Raw genomic sequence first — 18,816 nt, forward strand, 5'->3', positions numbered from 1 at the left:
CGATCCAACAGACAGTATAGGTAAAGGTAAAATATAAATGGAAAAAAATGAAAATGAACATAAGGATATCAAATTAACAAAAAATACATTTTTACAAAGCTTATATGGTGTTTTGTTGTATTGTACAAATTTAAAGATGCTTTTCTTCTATTTCTCATTCTCATCTGAATTTAAAGCTTTTCACAATTAATCATTGAACCTGACAGGATATGTATAATTAAAATAAAATAACCCATTAGTTCTCGGATCAAGTTAAAATTTTGCATACTTATTCAGAGTCGATGACAATACACGAATCAATCCAAAAATTAACCATTTATTAATACTTCAGTACTAATTAATTATTTTAAATTACTTTTCTTTTTTTTTTAGCAGAAAGGGAGATAAACCCTGAAATTTTCAGATAAATGTCAGTAAGTAGCGTTTTTTCCCTTAGATAAGTATTTTTCTGTTTTTTTCAAGAATACCTTTTTTTTTTATTTTGCCTGTTATGTCTCTATAGAAGTTCAAAGTGTTCAGATCATGAACAAAAATCTATAAGCAATAAATTACGTTATAAAAGTAATATATAAATATTGGTAAAATGAAATTACTGTGTCTAGTTTCTTTTAGCTTGACCAAAATGAAAAAGAAAAAATTGTTGTTACCTTTTCCATACTTAGCCGGTCATATTGTAAACAGGTAACTGCAAAAAGGTAATTGTAACAGGTAACTGCAATGTAATTCTTTGTACTCTACGTGGTAGACTACTAATTATTTTAAAAATTTTCGTTAAATTTTTCGAAACAATACTATAACAACTAATATAACAATCAAAATATGAACAAAATAATACTTTAAAAAAAAAACTTTTCTAAGGAAAAGAACAGACATTTACGGCCATGTCTCAATATTCAACATTTATATATCAGCAATATATAATCATTACCACTAATTAACTAATTAATTGGTTATTTTTTTATAATCGATTCGTTTTTTCTTAGGCGCAATGAGTGATAAATTGTGCAAAGTTTCCACTTGATCCGAGACTGGGAAGTGGGAGATATAACGTGTACACAATGTGTACCAGACAGAAAGATTAAGTTGATATAAGCTGGGGGGAGGGGGGTTGTATAGGTTGTAGGACATGTACTTGAAGGAATTAAATCGTATATGTCCTGAAAATTCTATTTAAGATGAAATAAGATATTCTCTTAGACTTTCAAGAGTACAAAAGAAACAATTGATGAAAAATAAACAGTAATCTGAAAGTACAAAACACAATTTCAGCTTTCACATAATGTACTCATTTACACTGATAGCCTAACTACATTCTATAAATATTTGAACTACAGTATTACTCAATTATATGACCTTACGTTGTCTGACGCGTTGGATTTCTGAGTGCGTTAGATTCGCAATATCAAGAGTCTACAGTAGTTAATAAGTGTTGTACTTATACATCGTATGATTGTATGATTAGAAATAATGTCTGGCTGAAATCAAGCTAACTCTAAACTAGTCATTGCTGCTACTATGCTAAGACTCTTTCCTGTGACTAGAAACGTTTTGCTACCTCCAGGCAAACTGCTAACTAGTCATTGCTGCTACTAGAGTCTTTCTTATGACTGGAAACGCTGTTTTGCTACCTCAAAGCAAGCTAGAAACTAGTCTTTGCTACCACTGTAATAGACTCTCCTATGACTAGAAACGCTGTTTAGCTACCTCAAAGCAAGCTAGAAACTAGTCATTGCTGCCACTGTAATAGACTCTCCTATGACTAGAAACGCTGTTTAGCTACCTCAAAGCAAGCTAGAAACTAGTCTTTGCTGCCACTGTAATAGACTCTTCTATGACTAGAAACGCTGTTTAGCTACCTCAAAGCAAGCTAGAAACTAGTCATTGCTGCTACTGTAATAGACTCTTCTATGACTAGAAACGCTGTTTAGCTACCTCACAGCAAGCTAGAAACTAGTCATTGCTGCTACTGTAATAGACTCTTCTATGACTAGAAACGCTGTTTAGCTACCTCAAAGCAAGCTAGAAACTAGTCATTGCTGCTACTGTAATAGACTCTTCTATGACTAGAAACGCTGTTTAGCTACCTCAAAGCAAGCTAGAAACTAGTCATTGCTGCTACTGTACTATACTTATCCTTTGGCTTGAACCACTTAATTGACACATTTTCCTGTTATTGCTGTTATTGCTGCTACTGTTCTAGACATTATTGCTAAATATCGTCGCTCTCTACAACAGTGACACTGATAAGGCGGAGATGGATACGTGTCATTCGTCATCGTGTCACGTGTCAGACTTTTATTGGAGACAGACACTTCTGACGGTGATTATCGATTATTTAGGACTTTGATTTGCTTTTGTTGTTTCGCCTTTTGAGGGATTGATTACTTTATCACGTGCATTAAAATAATGGGAAATGTGTGTATTTGTAGTTGGGCTGCTATTGATAGACTTTTTTTTTTATTTCAGTCGACTAGTTTGAATAATTTGATATCACGTTAATCATAGAATCGATCATTGAATATGTCTTTGTAACTATGTATACTTTTCTAATTATTAAGACGTGTAATTATATTTCTGGATATTGTGTAATTGTTTTAATGAACATCTCAATACAAGGTAAAGTCCTAGAGGACATTCACCTGAAGGACAAAAAGTAGATGTGTGCTTTTGTTATTGTTGAGTAATTAACAACTGACATCTGTGGGAAAGAAAAACTAAACAGATTCGACTGACACGGGGGTAAGTAATTAGCCTTTGTGTAATTGCATACAGCTTAAAAGACCTGTCAATACTATCTGTTTTTTTTACATGTGATGATTGGTGATGTTAAAACAAAACGTTCTGGTTATGAAAACACAAAGTTAAATTGTCATCTGATCGTGTGTCTATGTTGCTGATAAACATGTCACATCAGAATGCGGTGGCTGAGCGTTAAAGCGCTTGGCTTCCAAAATGGGGTCCCGGGTTCGAATCCTTGTGAAGACTGGGATTTTTATTTTTGGGATCTTTGGGTACCTCTGAGTCCACCCAGCTCAAATGGGTACCTGACAATAGTTGGGGAAAAGTAAAGGCGGTTGGTCGTTGTGCTGGCCACATAACACCCTCGTTAATCGTGGGGCACAGAAACATATGACCTATAGACCACAAGATCTGAAAGGGGAACTTTACTTTACTTTACAACAGAACCTGTCGTTAAATAGACTTAACCAGAGCTAATTAGTAAAGTTAGTGTCTTTGATACAATTCAGTGATTAATATCTTGTTAGGAAAAAGCAAAATGGAATTAAGATGTACTGTGTACAATTACTCTCACTTTTAATGGTTCAATTTAATGAGCTAAATCTTGTCATAAATCTAACTTTTGTTTAAAGTAAGTAAAGGTATGACACTTAGGACCTTGCGATCCATGATGCAGACGATGTAAAAATCATCTGTTTCTGTGACCTACAGTTAACGAGAGTGTCATGTGATTAGCAAAGTGAACTCAGAGCAGCCCCATAAAATCTCGAAATTTAAACGACAGATTTCGACGGCATTCGAACTCTTGACCACCAGCCAAGTACTTTACTACTTAGCCACCGCGCCCAACGTTTCTTGAGATAAAGACAAAGTGATTAAAAAGGCAAAAACAGTCTTGCATTCAAGGCACAGGGCTCAGTTTCTGTCCGTTACACTTCGAAAATTTCGACCCCAATGTCAGACAACTTCTCAGCATCTCAAGTTACATAATTTATTTGACATCCGGATAACACAATATCTAATAAACGTAGTCATGACGACCAGGCAGGGCCTTATGGGATTCTAGACATGACGTTATTAGCAACAATTGTACAAGACTGAACGTTATTTGATTTTAGTTAGTGCTTACAATTCACCACCTTTACCTATCCTTCAGACTCTTGGTCAGGATTTGTCAACGATCTTTCTGTATTCCTCACTGTCTTTTGCGTTGGATAGAAACTTTTCAACGGCAGACCCCTCCATTCTTTTATGTTGTCTCCCCATCGCTTTCTCTATCTGCCTCTTCTTCTTTTTCCTGGTACCGTTCTCTGAAGTAAGGTCTTTTCAAGCCACGAAGACTCTAATATATGACCATAGAATTTTAATTTCCATTTTTACAATAGTTAGCAGGTTATCATTGGGGTACTGTCGCTGTAGTAACCTTGTCTCTAATCTCTTCGTTTGTGATGCAGTCTTTAAATGTGATACCTAGGATCATTCTGTAGCATCTCAATTCCATTGTTAGGATCCTCCTCTCTAGCTCTGCAGTCAGCTCTGACTTAAATCATATTTCCTCAGTGTTTTTTCTCTAATAAAATAAATGTTCTTAAATTTAAATGTCGACGTTTCAAATAAATAGTCCTTTCACCTTTAGTCTAAATAAGGAACTATAGTCTAGACAATCATAGTAACAATGATGTTAGAGCATGGATTGGGCTGCCTGATTCAGCCAGGAAAACCAACGTCTTGGCAAACTAGGTTAACATGCATGACCACATTGACCCAGGGACACGCGTAGGACGTAATCATCTTCTTTATTAAAGTAACGTCTGCATTTTATAAGATAAGATAACAAAGATGAAATCAACAGGCTTTTTTGCTACGCAACTAATGCCCATCCTACGACCCGCGGACTACATCCGGCTCGTGACACTGTACTATCCGGTCCGTTACACCGTCTGCACACAGTTCGTTGTGCAGCATCAGATGATTTGTTTCATTAGGACTCGACACATTCCTATTGCGCAGATGTGGTCCGTGACAAACTTGTAATTGAATATGATCCCGAAGCCGGAAAGGGATGGGCGCCAATATGTTACGCCCTCCATCCCACACAGTATTAAGTATCTTTTTCACGACATTGTTACGTAATGGGGAGGATACATGGGGCGCCACTCACAAATATGTGGGAGCCTTTAATCTACTTTATTGTATACAGTTCCTCTGACACAATTTATCTGAACCTACTGTTAATTGCCTATCGTTCGTTTTAAACGCTTTAAGAGAAGTGGCGTAGCTTGGGTGGGGGAAGGGGGAAATTTGATGGGGCCCCTCAAATTTTTTAAAATTAAATATTAAATATTATGCAAAATGCAAGGGCCCCATAAGAAGTCAAGTCCCCGGGTCTCCATATGATGGCAAGTTCCTGGCTGTGGCACCGTCTAGGAGCCAGTAATACTATTGTGTTTATGTCTTCTGTTATGCCTTGAGATCGATATCGAGTGACAAGCAAAACAAATTGATACTGAAGCGTTCAGTTTATTACAATTGTTTGATGATATGTACATTTATTTATTATGGATTTATGATTGAAACGGGTATTTTCTTTTATGTTAGACTTTTATCATCGCACGGAAGCGTACGCTACTGCCGCCATTAAAATTGTGTTTAATATTCACAAACTACACATTTAATTATGTTTCTTCATTACATTGTGTTCTATGGCAGGGAAAGTAACTTATGATGGTATATAATTTTGTGACAAGTCATATTTAGCGGGTTAACGTTCTTTAATTATTTTTTTTTCACAGTAAAATACTTTGCTTTCTTTGCATTCCTGAAGCCCCAACACCCCCTGAAGTGTATGGTATGAGGATCAGTCGGTCATCATCATCATCATCAAACTCCATTAGAGTGAGGGCTTGAGAGGCCTAAATCCTCTCTTGCAAAAGTCCTGGACAGAAACACTGCTGTCTTGCGTAGTGCGTACACGTCACCATACAGGTCGAGAATTTTTGGTTTCCCAGACCTGTCGAGACGGAGATCAGCAAGTCTGGGGCAGTCAAACAGAATATGAGGCACGGTTTCCTCTTTTTCCCCGCAGCGGGGGCACCGTGAATAAAAATTTGGCCATAGCCGTGAGAAATATGAGCCAACAGGACAGTGGCCTGTCCTGTACTGTGCTATAATAGCCTGCTCAGGCCTGGCAGCCTCCACCACGGGGAAGTGCGGTCAGGGCGCCTCATGCGCTCCCAGACTCCACGGTTTTTTTTTTTGGATTTGTCCCAGCACTCAAACCACTTTTCCATTTCTGGTTTTTTTTTATTATAGCCAGGGCTTGATGAAAACTTTCAGTCTGATCAGTCGGTACTTCGCATCGAAACATTGCCATTCACATCACATGCAATACCTGCCATTATGGAGCTAGATTTGTACCTTCAAATGACTTTCAAATTCACTCATAGTGACGTAGCTCATTTTGCGAGTGTGAGTGTGACAATCATTTGTTTTTTTGAGTGCTTGATGTGAAGGAGTCTTGATGTTACGATGACATTGTGTTGATCAGACAATGCGTTTCTGATGTTGTAATTTGGTGTAGATTTCTATTTTAAACGATTACTGAACACTCAAATAAGATCGTTATGCCAGAGATCCAAATGCAAACTATTAATTCAAACAATTTAGATCCCTTGACAATGAATACAAAGCTCTATTTCTTGAACTAGAAATCACTCGAATCACTTGTTCACAATGTAAAATACAATTTTATAAGTTACCTATCTTCTTTCAAGCTCATAACTACAACTAAACCTAACAATAGTTCTGGTCCTACAACTCAAAAGTGCAACTTAACTAGATTTGTTTTTCTACAGCTGACTTTTTGTTTGTCATTCTCAAACTTTGTATTTATTTACCTCTCTCTGCATTTGCAAACAAGCCACGCCTTTCAGCCCGCTAAATCTTCGATGCTCCTTATATGGTCATTGAATTTCTTCATTGCTAAGAAAAAAAAAGCAAAAAGCATGCTCTCTGCAAGAGCTCGTTGCTATGGAGATAGTAGTAGAGAACTAAAAATAAACTTAGCCTTATTATGCTACTGACAGTGAGCAAATTATTCTAAGAAATAAGTACCAACTAAGAGTCGTTCATTGGTTCTTTTAGTAACGTAAAAATAAGCCCTCATATTTGTCGATTAATCAGAGGTCACCCATGAATCCTGTTTTCTAATTGATTCAAATTGACTGTTGTAGTATCTGCCTGACGTCAGTCGTGATGGGCTAACTCATTGACGTCATTCATGACGTCTGCTATCTGTGTGGCGGGATTTACAATGTCCGTTGTATTGTCTCCTATCATAAGTCTAGCTCTCATGGACTCAACGTGACAGCTGAAAGCAGATAGGTGACCAACGGCCAGAGAATCTAGCCTCTTTCTACCTCAGGGGAGTCTTTTTACAATCGTTTCTTACTCACCGAGGTAAAGATGAGAGGCCTGATGATTCAGTCCAACAAGTCCGATCCACAAAGACGTCATATTACGAATAACCCGGCCGTCGCACAAGAGGAGGAAATATTAAAGGATGATCTGGTTGATGTGGGGTCTACAGAAGGGGTAAAAGTATTACCCGGGTCACAAAAGGGAAATTTCTCGACTATGGAAGGACACTTCGACGAGACACTATTACTTGTACGATGTCATGACTAAATTGAGTGCCAAGACACTATTACTTGTAAAATGTCGTGGCTGAATTAAGTGCCAAGACACTAATACTTGTAAAATGTCGTGGCTGAATTGAGTGCCAAGACACTAATACTTGTAAAATGTCGTGGCTGAATTGAGTGCCAAGACACTAATACTTGTAAAATGTCGTGGCTGAATTGAGTGCCAAGACACTAATACTTGTAAAATGTCGTGGCTAAATTGAGTGCCAAGACACTATTACTTGTAAAACGTCGTGGCTGAATTGAGTGCCAAGACACTATTACTTGTAAAACGTCGTGGCTGAATTGAGTGCCAAGACACTATTACTTGTAAAACGTCGTGGCTGAATTGAGTGCCAAGACACTATTACTTGTAAAACGTCGTGGCTGAATTGAGTGCCAAGACACTATTACTTGTAAAACGTCGTGGCTGAATTGAGTGCCAAGACACTATTACTTGTAAAAGGTCGGAAATAAAATAGAATGTAGTGTTGTAAATTTTCTTGGTATGCAGAATGAGTCAATTTGTATTTTTTCCCTGTCATCCCCAATATTCTTGAATCTTACTGTGGGATTGGTTTCACTTCATAATATTATTACTCGCTAACCTGCAACTTGTTACGCAACTGCGTAGATTCAAATAATACTTAAAACAGAGATGAGTCTAAATCCAACCACAGTGGTCTAGTCAGGCGCAGGCCTAACAAACTTGGAAACATATACTGTCCTTAACTTCAGCGTCACATTTTCATTAGAAACACTGTCTGTCTGACTGGTACAAATTTTGTACTTGCTACATCTCCCACTTCCTATTTTTGGATTACGTTTAAACATTGCATGATTACGTAATGTCGATGACAACACACGAATTAATATTAAAGATTACCAATTATTAATTTATTTGTGGTCATTGATTTTTTTTTACATAGAAACAAATAAATGTTTACAGTTTTGAGAGAAATGGCAGTAACTGTGCGGCTCCTTACCTTAGATAAGCTTCTTTATAAAGTATTTTGTAATTTTTTTTCTCATATTTTTTTTTTCATTTCGTTCAATAAAATCTTATAGAAAAAGAAAACCATCCTTTTATAACTAATAAAGACATTTTACATTATAACTATTTTCATGTGATCATGTTATGTATTTGTGATCGCCTAAGTCTTTGTGATGACCACACTTCATGTTTTTGACGGCATAACTCTTTGAGATGGCCTGTCTTTGTGGTTGCTATTGCCTTTGTGATTGTCACACTCTGTATTTGTGATGGCCACTATGTTAGTAATTGTCACGCTTTGTATTTGTGACGGCCACTATGTTAGTAATTGTCACACTCTGTATTAGTGATGGCCACTATGCTAATAATTGTCATACTCTGTATTTGTGACGGTTGCTATGTTAGTAATTGTCATACTCTGTATTTGTGACGGCCACTATGTTAGTAATTGTCACACTCTGTATTTGTGATGGCCACTATGTTAGTAATTGTCACACTCTGTATTTGTGACGGTTGCTATGTTAGAAATTGTCCCACTCTGTATTTGTGACGGTTGCTATGTTAGTAATTGTCACACTCTGTATTTGTGATGGCCACTATGTTAGTAATTGTCACACTCTGTATTTGTGACGGTTGCTATGTTAGAAATTGTCCCACTCTGTATTTGTGACGGTTGCTATGTTAGTAATTGTCACACTCTGTATTTGTGATGGCCACTATGTTAGTAATTGTCACACTCTGTATTAGTGATGGCCACTATGTTAGTAATTGTCACACTCTGTATTTGTGACGGCCACTATGTTAGTAATTGTCAAGCTCTGTATTTGTGATGGCCGCTATGTTAGTAATTGTCACACTCTGTATTAGTGATGGCCACTATGTTAGTAATTGTCACACTCTGTATTTGTGACGGCCACTATGTTAGTAATTGTCACACTCTGTATTTGTGACGGCCGCTATGTTAGTAATTGTCACACTCTGTATTTGTGATGGCCGCTATGTTAGTAATTGTCACACTCTGTATTTGTGATGGCCGCTATGTTAGTAATTATCATTCTCTGTATTTGTGATGGCCACTATGTTAGTAATTGCCACGCTTTGTGTTTGTGACGGCCATAGTTTGTGCGATGGCCACATTTCTTTTTGATGATCCCAACATGACTTTTTACGGCCATAGTTTACCTTTTAACGACCAAAACTTGTCTTTGTGATGACCTCATTTTTTTGTGTGATGACCACTGTCTTAATAATGGCCATAGTTCTAGTGGTGGCCACAGTTTGTCTACGATGGCTACTTAATAGATGTGGCTACAAATTCCAAAGTAAAGAACTTGTCAGCTTTGTTAAAATTCAATCCAGGTAGGGAATTGTATTTTCAGTTTTAATTTACCTTTAAGAGAAGAGATTCATACCTTAAAAAAAGTATTTGCCCTGTTAGCTACTGTCTACATATGTATTAGCTGTCAAGGCTGTAACGCATACCAAACTGTATTACGCAACTGCCAGGTTGTTGCACTTCCTAAATGTCTGAATGAGCGAATGTGTGTGTGTGTGTGTGTGTGTGTTTTTGTGTGTTTGGGTTACGTTAGGGCCATTGGTGATGATAAAAAAAAACTACATGAAAAATTACTTTGGTGAATTGTGCAGTTATAAACTCCCAGGTATGAAAACAAATTAACTAGAGCAGAAACAGTTTACTTTCATCTGAATAAGACACAGTATGTGTGAAAGACTGGCCCTAGCTTTAAAAAAAAAAGCCAATATAGAGGTACAATTATATGCTTCTTTTTTTTAAAATACAATATAGTGAAATGCAAATGAATACTCATCAGGGGAGAGTGGAGATCAACATGGGTGTATCCAGGATTTCTTTTCTTGGGGGGGATTTTTTTATCCCCCCCCCCTTCAGCCCCCACTCCCCAGCGGGGAAAAATATATAAGTATGTATGTATGTATGTGTGTGTGTGTACATAATTGATCTTTATTACATTCTGACCCTTCATTCTTTCGTAAGACGTTTATTGTACTCTAGAATAGGTTCTTCCTTGAGTTAGTGGAAAAGTTATAGACTCCAAGTCCTTGCTAGCAAGGGGGTATGGGGGAGCGCTGTGAGCCATGTGTAATTTGCTTTTTTATATTGAAGAGGTGTTTTTTAGTTTCAAACCCCAAAGGAGGGGGGTTTAAACTCAAAACCCCTTTGGCTACGCTCATAGAATTTTGAGTTTGTAATTTGCTTTTTTGATATTGAAGAAGGAGTTTATCGTAAATTTTGGGAGGGGTTTGAAAATCAAAATCTTCCTTAGCTATATTCTTGGAATTTGGGGAAACTCGTTTGCATTTATTTTTAAATTGTTTTATAGAAGAGGGGGACTTAACTATTATAAAATCAAAACCCCCTTGGCTGTGCTGAAACAAGTGATGGTTTAGTATTAAAATCTCACCTAAAATAAACAAAATCAAGCAAAAAATTAGTCACTAAATTCCGACACCCCCCCTCCGGGGGGATTTCATTTCGGGGGGAGGGGGGTTGAACCCTAAACCCCCCCCCCGATTGCGCCCATGGTGATCACCGTGTACATACTGCCGATCAAAACAATGTATCTAAATTCTAAATGAAGTCCGACAATATACTTATTTTTTCCACAAGTACATGGCCCAGATATTTAGAAGCAGATGGGCTAGACGTAGGGACATTTGAAGAGACGCGCCCAGAGTCGAGACGCTTGGAGGAAGCTGGTTGGAGGTCCATGCCCCAGACAGGACCAAAGTAAGAGATGAGATGAGTAGGACGAACTCTTTACCTTAATCTACATTGGTGATATGGTCATTGTAGTGTTGACTAAACACTCGTGTACACGATGAGACTTAGATTAAGGTGGAGTGCAGTATGTCACGTTGCATTTCCTCCAGCCTGCGTTTAGTATTTTTAAAGTGATGATTGCCTTGCCCTAGCCTATACTAAAGGTGTCCTAAAGGTGTCCTAAAGCCGAAAAAAAAACAACAGGTCGAGTTATTTTTATTTCGAAAATTCGCTATGCATACATTTTTTGGAATTCCTGCTGGACTTTGGTTTCTTAGATTTATGTCTATTGTATTTTTTTACAAAGCTTATACCAAATCACTCTGTCTGTCTTGTAACCTGTTTGTACACGTTATTTCTCCGACACCCAATGTAGGATCAAGCTGAAATTTTAGGCAATTATTTCTTTTACCTGACACAAAAACAAAATTGAGCAATTGCTCGATTAATTATTGGTAATTAATTATTTTGTTTGGTATTTCGAACAAGGGAAAGAAATTGTGCATGACTGAAGTGTTATACCTTGAATCTGTTCCCTTTATGGTCACCGTTTTAAAGTAAGTTTGAAACAAATAATACATAACTACACAATCTTATATACTCTTGAGGAGACGTGAGACATTTGTTCGAATTCAGGTCGCCCCCTTTTTTTTCCTTTTTTTTTAAAAATGCTTTTAAGAACCTTTAAAACTTTGTATAAGCTTTTTAAAAAAAATATTTCTTATGTTTTTCTTGCTTTGTACAAAGTTATTTAACTTGAAATGAAAGTGAATATGTTTGAGTAATATCGAGAATCCCTTTGAGCTTTGAGTTTAGGACTTTCAGAGCGTTTACCAACAGTATCACAGCTATTCTCTTCAGAAAGTACCCCATCAAAGTCAGATATGATAAAGACCCCTTGTTCTGTCCTATATAAAATGTTTAAGCTTATATGCATTTATTTCCACTATTACGATTCACTCATTGGCCTCCTTCAGTCATAGAACGACTATGGTTCATCTCAGAGCACACTTCCTCATGTGGCTGTGAAGCCCTATTTTGGAGAGACACTCCCGTCCACAAATATCACAGGTTAAGGTGGCTTTTGCTTCGGTGGCCTTTTTTCGCATTGTCCGTTTTTCTTCCAAGACTGAGGCCCATGTTTTTTTCGCTATCCATAGCTATCCATAGCTTTCTTGGTCACTGTCTCTCTCCATCTGGTGCAGTCTAGAGCTATGTCTTCCAAATGGTCAGTATTGATGTTCACTGATTTGAGGTGAGATGAAAGCCTGGGCATTGTTTATATTACGATTATACTAATGAATAATTGTTACGTTTCTTCAATATTCAGTGAGTCTTTCAAGAGAATTGTAACTACAAACTATTCTTAACGACTACACTTCATGTTTTACATTGACAGAGACAAAGTAAATAAGTATTAGTATTATTTTCTGAATTAAGCAAAATATAGTTTCATTATCCTTTCACTGTAGATTCCCTGACCAGTTAATTATTAAACTATTTTAGTTCAAGCGTATGTCTAAGATACTTAATAATCTCCAGACAGTCCTCTCTGTTTCCAGACAAAAGAATCCGTATTTAAAGCTCTCTGTGACTACAAACACTTCATAAGGGCACTAATCCCTCAGTCTGGTGCTAGGACACCATAAAACTATAATCTTATAATTATATCTGGCTTCAATTGTTCCACGTCGGTTTACAAGACGTAGACTTCTATTGGAGTATAATTAGCCTATCATTCTCAGTTCCCAGTCTAGATCTGGCAAACAGGGCCAACCATTCCTGCTATTAGTTTCCTTCTCGCGCACATGGAACTCTTTTCGCTTTTCGCTTAGAAGTTCATATATATATATATATATATATATATATATATATATATATATATATATATATATATATATATATATATATATATATATATATATATATATATATATATATATATTATGTAGCAGTAAAAAAGAGAATTGATTTTCTCAAATTTTCCTTTTATTTGCCAATAATTGTCCTCGTTTCCGAAGATTAAGGATGAGCGCAAAGTTTCACATAGCAACATGAATCCAACTGCGACCTGCATATTTTACTACATTTGATGCAGACAAAACAGTTGGTGGGAAGTGGGATCGAGAGGCCAAGTGCGCTTGAACTTAGCTTGGCTTGGCCCCCAAGAAGGGGGCTCGAGGTTCGACACCCGACTCGGGCAGAGTTGTGTTTACTGAGCGCCTAAAGGCACGGAAAACCAACTCCTAGATATATCCCCCCCCCCCCACTGGTCCACAAATGAGATAGGACCAAAAGCGCTCTGAGCATGCTATAAGCATGAAAGTAGCGCTATTTAAAAGCTATAATAAAAAAATAAACAGTTGTCCGCCGAGAGTATTTTTCAAGTCTTCTGCGCCCTTCTTTTACAATGGCTATCCTGACAGTTTGTGTGGGCCTCAATTGTTTTCCCCGCGGCCTTCGTGAGAGCTCTGAAACTGTCTATTTCAGAGGCCATCTCTTGGGGCAGTTTTCTTCCATGTCAGCGTTTTATAGTACTTAAATAAGGGTAGCAAATCTATTACACGGTCCTCTTTTTAAGCTCGCCTAAAAAAGATCGTTTTTGACATGCTGTTGTTAATGTTATTATTTGATAGTAATAATGAAAATATTCATCATCATAATTTATTCTCTTAGAAATAAATTGATATGGAAATTAGGATTAAATAATTCTCACAAACACAAACAAAAGAAAATAAGACAATGAGAAATAAAACATGCTTGCTAAAACAAATTATACAAGATGGTGTTTACATTTGAATATATTTTTAATTTTTCTTTATAAAAAACAACAACACATTAGCCATGCCTAATTGTCTCTTCTTCCTAACCAGCTCTAATGGTTACCTGACTTCAGTTGGGGAAAGTAAAGGCGGTTTGTCATTGTACAATGACATTGTGCTGACTTTAGCCGCTCAGGAAACACAACTCTGTCGAATTTCTAAATCAAAGGTCGTTGATGTGTAGGGTTGCGTATAGCGTCACATTCACACAATGAAACAATGGATAAATAAAGGGATAATTAGGTTTAGTTCATATTAATCTGAAACTAGATTTTTACACATTTATATAGAGAGAGATATAGATAGATAGATAGATGGGATAGATAGATAGAAAGATAGATAGATAGATAGAGATATCAATATATATGATAGATAGATAGATAGATAGATAGATAGATAGATAGATAGATAGATAGATAGATAGAGATAGATTAATTAACAAACATGTCACTAAGTCACGTAGCACGATGATGTAGCCATGTTTTGTTAACTTGTTTAATATAGAAGTCATGATAGGTATCAGAAAGCTGTATACATAGATATTTGATAATCATGTCGCGTATTGTAGAATGTCACGAAAGGCAAAACTAGGAAAGATAATTGCAATCATTTTGAGAAAACTTGAGTTAATTCCCTTCATTAACACTCTTGCCTCAAGCTTAACGTCTAATTATAAAGAAATCAAGAAAATGACCCAATCAAAGCTACATTAAGTTATCTACACTTTCATTTAGTTAGATGATGAGTAACATTTAAAACATCTAATGAAATATTACCTGGAAAATCATCTACTGTTTTTGTTATGGTAGTGGGAAGTGTCTTTATTAATGAATACCTCATGTATTATTCATTTTACTTTAGTAACTATATATTAGGATACATTCTTTCTATTGAGATTTGACAGTACAAGTAGGTATTAGACTCCATGACTGAATTAAAAAAAATGATTGACAACTAATTATGAATTATGGTACTATCCATGAATTTGTATATATTTGTGTTTTCTTGATAACACAAGGGGAAAAAAAGGTGCATGTACATATTTTAGAATATTTCATGCAATCCAAATTAGCTGTAAGCCTGTAGCGCAATTTTACTACGTGAGTGTCTTACTCTTTGACATGTTATCAGATAAAATAACAAAATGGTGCATGTTTTCAAATGTCACCATGCTCTCTTTCTATCTCTGTCTGTGTCTGTCTCGAACTCTGTCTTTCTCAAAGCCTGTCTGAGCTTTCTCTAACACTTTCTCTGTCTGTGTCTACCTCAACTTTCTCTAACACTTTCTCTGTCTGTGTCTGTCTCAACCTCTGTCTCTCTCAATGCCTGTCTGAGCTTTCTCTAACACTTTCTCTGTCTGTCTGGATAAGTCTCCGTCTCTTTCTATCTCTCTTTCTGTGTCTATTTCTCCCTACAAGTCTCTCTGTCTCTACATCTTTCTGTCTCTCTTTTTTTCTTCAATCTTTCTTTTTCCTTCTTTTTTTTTCTCTATTATTTCTCTCTACTTTCTGTTTCATTTATCTTTCTATCTTCTTCTTCTTTATTTATCGTTCTCATCTTTCTATCTGTCTTTCTTTCTTTCTCTATTGTTTCTCTCTATATTTATTTATTTATCTGTCTGTCTTTCATTATTTTTTCTCTGATCTATTTAACTTTTTATGTCTGTCTGTCTGTCTGTCTGTCTCTGTCTCCTTCACTCTTTGCCTCTGTATCTCATTCTGTCTCTCTCTTTTTCTTTATGTCTCTTTTGTCTCTCTGCCGGTTTATCTCGTTTTCACTCTACCCCTCTCTCTCTATTTTTTCTCTCTCTCTCTCTCTGTTTGTCACACTTTCTTTCCTTCCATACATATATTCATATATTCCACCTTCAGATTTCCGGGAAACATGACACTGGTACTGACACATTTCAAGCTCGAATGAATTTCCAATGACTTGGGTCGTGGCACACATTTGCAATGAATATTAATGTGATCCTCGCGTAAGTATTACAGGTCGTTCTTCAAGTTACGTAAGCAAAAAAACAAACACTTTTTCACGCAGGTTTGCATTGGGTATTCGAGCTTTAATAAAGTTGTTTTTTTTTTTGTTTTTTTTAAATTAATCATGTTATAATATTATTTGTACAAATATTAAAATTATACTGAAACATTCCTAAAGCAGAGAGAGAAAGAAAAAGAGAGAGAAAGAGAAAGAGAGAGAAAGAGAGAGAGAGGAGGTAGACATCAAGAGAGAGAGAGAGAGAGTGAAGTATTTGTATCTCAATATAAATACATGTTCTTTTATGTTGGTTGAATCTCTAGCAATCTCTCGAGCTGTTTGTACCTTGTACTGATCACAAAAAAATGTGTTTCGCGTGAACGCCCTGGTTTTAAAGATATGCACCAAACTCTGTCTGCTAGGATCTATGTACAAATGTGTACCACTATGTGTATGTGTCCTACTTCGCGGTTCATTTATTGCAAACTCGATGTTTTTGCCGGAATGAAATATTGATATACAATATTTAATGACGTAGTTTTGCTGTACCGCAATAAGACAAAAATATAATGAACTGCTTGTCGTCATCTCATCTTTTTTTTCATCATCAGAAGTATTGCACAACCAAATTTATCATCATCATCATCATCATCATCATCATCATTGTCATTATTATCACTATTATTATCATCATTATCACCATCATCATCATCATAACCATCATTATCATCATCATCATCATCATCATCATCATCATCATCATCATCATCATCATAACAAACATTATCACCACCATCATCATCATAACTATCATTATCACCATCATCATCTGTCACAAACCGCTGAGTGCCCTCACCCGTTTGTGTGTGTGTGGAGCAGAACAACACCAGTCCACTACGGGCCTAGCTATGGAATGTTGACCTAACTGACTCCTTACCTGCCATCATGGCCTTAGTTATTGAGTAATGTTTTATTTTTTTTTTCTGCTATATCTATTTTAAATCTAATACAATTATTTATGTTTTTAGTATATTTTAATTAATTGAATAAGATTTATTTTAGTATTGGTAAGGGACATAAGTACTTTTTTATACTTTTAATATTTATTTTATTGTCACGTGACAAGGTGACCTGGTCTACAACGAGGCAGAGGATGACCTGGGGACTTTGGGGACAAAGGAGACAGCGTGGGTTACTACAGGATGGTAGCATTTCCCGCTTCTTGTTTTGTCCTAGTATTTTCAACTTGAACTCTATTTTTAAGAATATTATATTTAAAACGCTGTGGATGATTCTAGATCAATAAAGTGATACGCTACGTGTTTTTCATTATCATTCTGGTGTTCAGTGTTGTATGAGAGTTATATGCACAAACACCTAAATCGCGACAGGGCTAAAGCCACAAAACACCACTACACAGTTCCAGCGTCAACAGTCTAGACTCCAGAATCGCCCTAGACAACGACCAGTTGAAGCAGGCGCCAGCACACTGCTAGCGTCATGTGACATCCTCATCATAAACATCATTATCACCATCATCATCATCATTATCACTTTCATTATCATCATGATAACCATCATTATCAACAAAACCATCCTTATCATCATCATCATAACCATCATTATCACCATCATCAACATCATCATAACCATCATTATCACCATCATCATCATCATCATCATCGTTATCATGATCATTATCATCATCATCATCATCATAACCATCATCATCACCATCATAACCATCATCATCACCATCATTATCATCATCATCACCATCATAACCATCATTATCATCATTATCACCATCATAACCATCATCATAACCATTATTATCATCATCACCATCATAACCATCATTATCACCATCATCATCATCAAAATAATCATCATTATCATCATCATCATCACCTTCGTTATCATCATTATTTTCATCATCATCCTCACCTTTGTTATCATCACCACCTTCTTAATCATAATCATCATCATCATCTACTTCATCATCATCACCATCATCCTAGATAAGCTGTATGACATTCTCGATGTTGAGTATCTATAACAAATACTTAAGGTCACATATTGAGGTTTAGCAATTTACAATATTGTTTACTCTTGTAGGTAAAAGGAGACCTACCATATATACCCACTTCTCCCAGATGTCCACTAAAGTGTTTTGATCGACGCACACCGAGCTAGCTTATAGCACGAGAGTTGCGCAATACACACATTTATTTAAAAAATACACAGTACTAAAAACTATTAAGGATTTTGAAAAAGGTTGTATCTAACAGACTATCACAAAACAATAGAGATAGACTTATCACACTCCAGTTAGAATGACCCTCCACGAAGAAATATAGCGACCGAATAGATATTCCAAACACATCCATAAATAGGCTCACAATATGGCCAGTGCCTACTTCCATTAGTTTCCTTAATAATTGCACAAAATAAATTCAACTACTTTTCGCACCTGATGAGTCAGAGGCGTAGCTAGGGTGGGGGGGGGGGAAGGAAGAGTAGAATTTGAAAATCCTACCGGGGCCCAACTTGAGGGGGCCCCCAAATAAGTGTTTTTTCCATTAAATATTAAATATTACGCAACATGCAGAGGCCCAAAAGAGGTCAAGCTCCCCTGGTCCCCAAATAATGTCGAAATCCTAGCTACGCCACTGTGATGAATAAATAATTATAAAATAAACATAGTACTTGGGGGCAGGGGGCCAGGGGAGACACTAATGTCAGATTGTGAATGAAGCATCAAACCGTATTTATTTGGCCCTACGATAAAAAAACAACAAC

The sequence above is a fragment of the Biomphalaria glabrata genome, chromosome 11 (assembly GCF_947242115.1).
Source record: "Biomphalaria glabrata chromosome 11, xgBioGlab47.1, whole genome shotgun sequence".
Lineage (NCBI taxonomy): Eukaryota > Metazoa > Mollusca > Gastropoda > Planorbidae > Biomphalaria > Biomphalaria glabrata.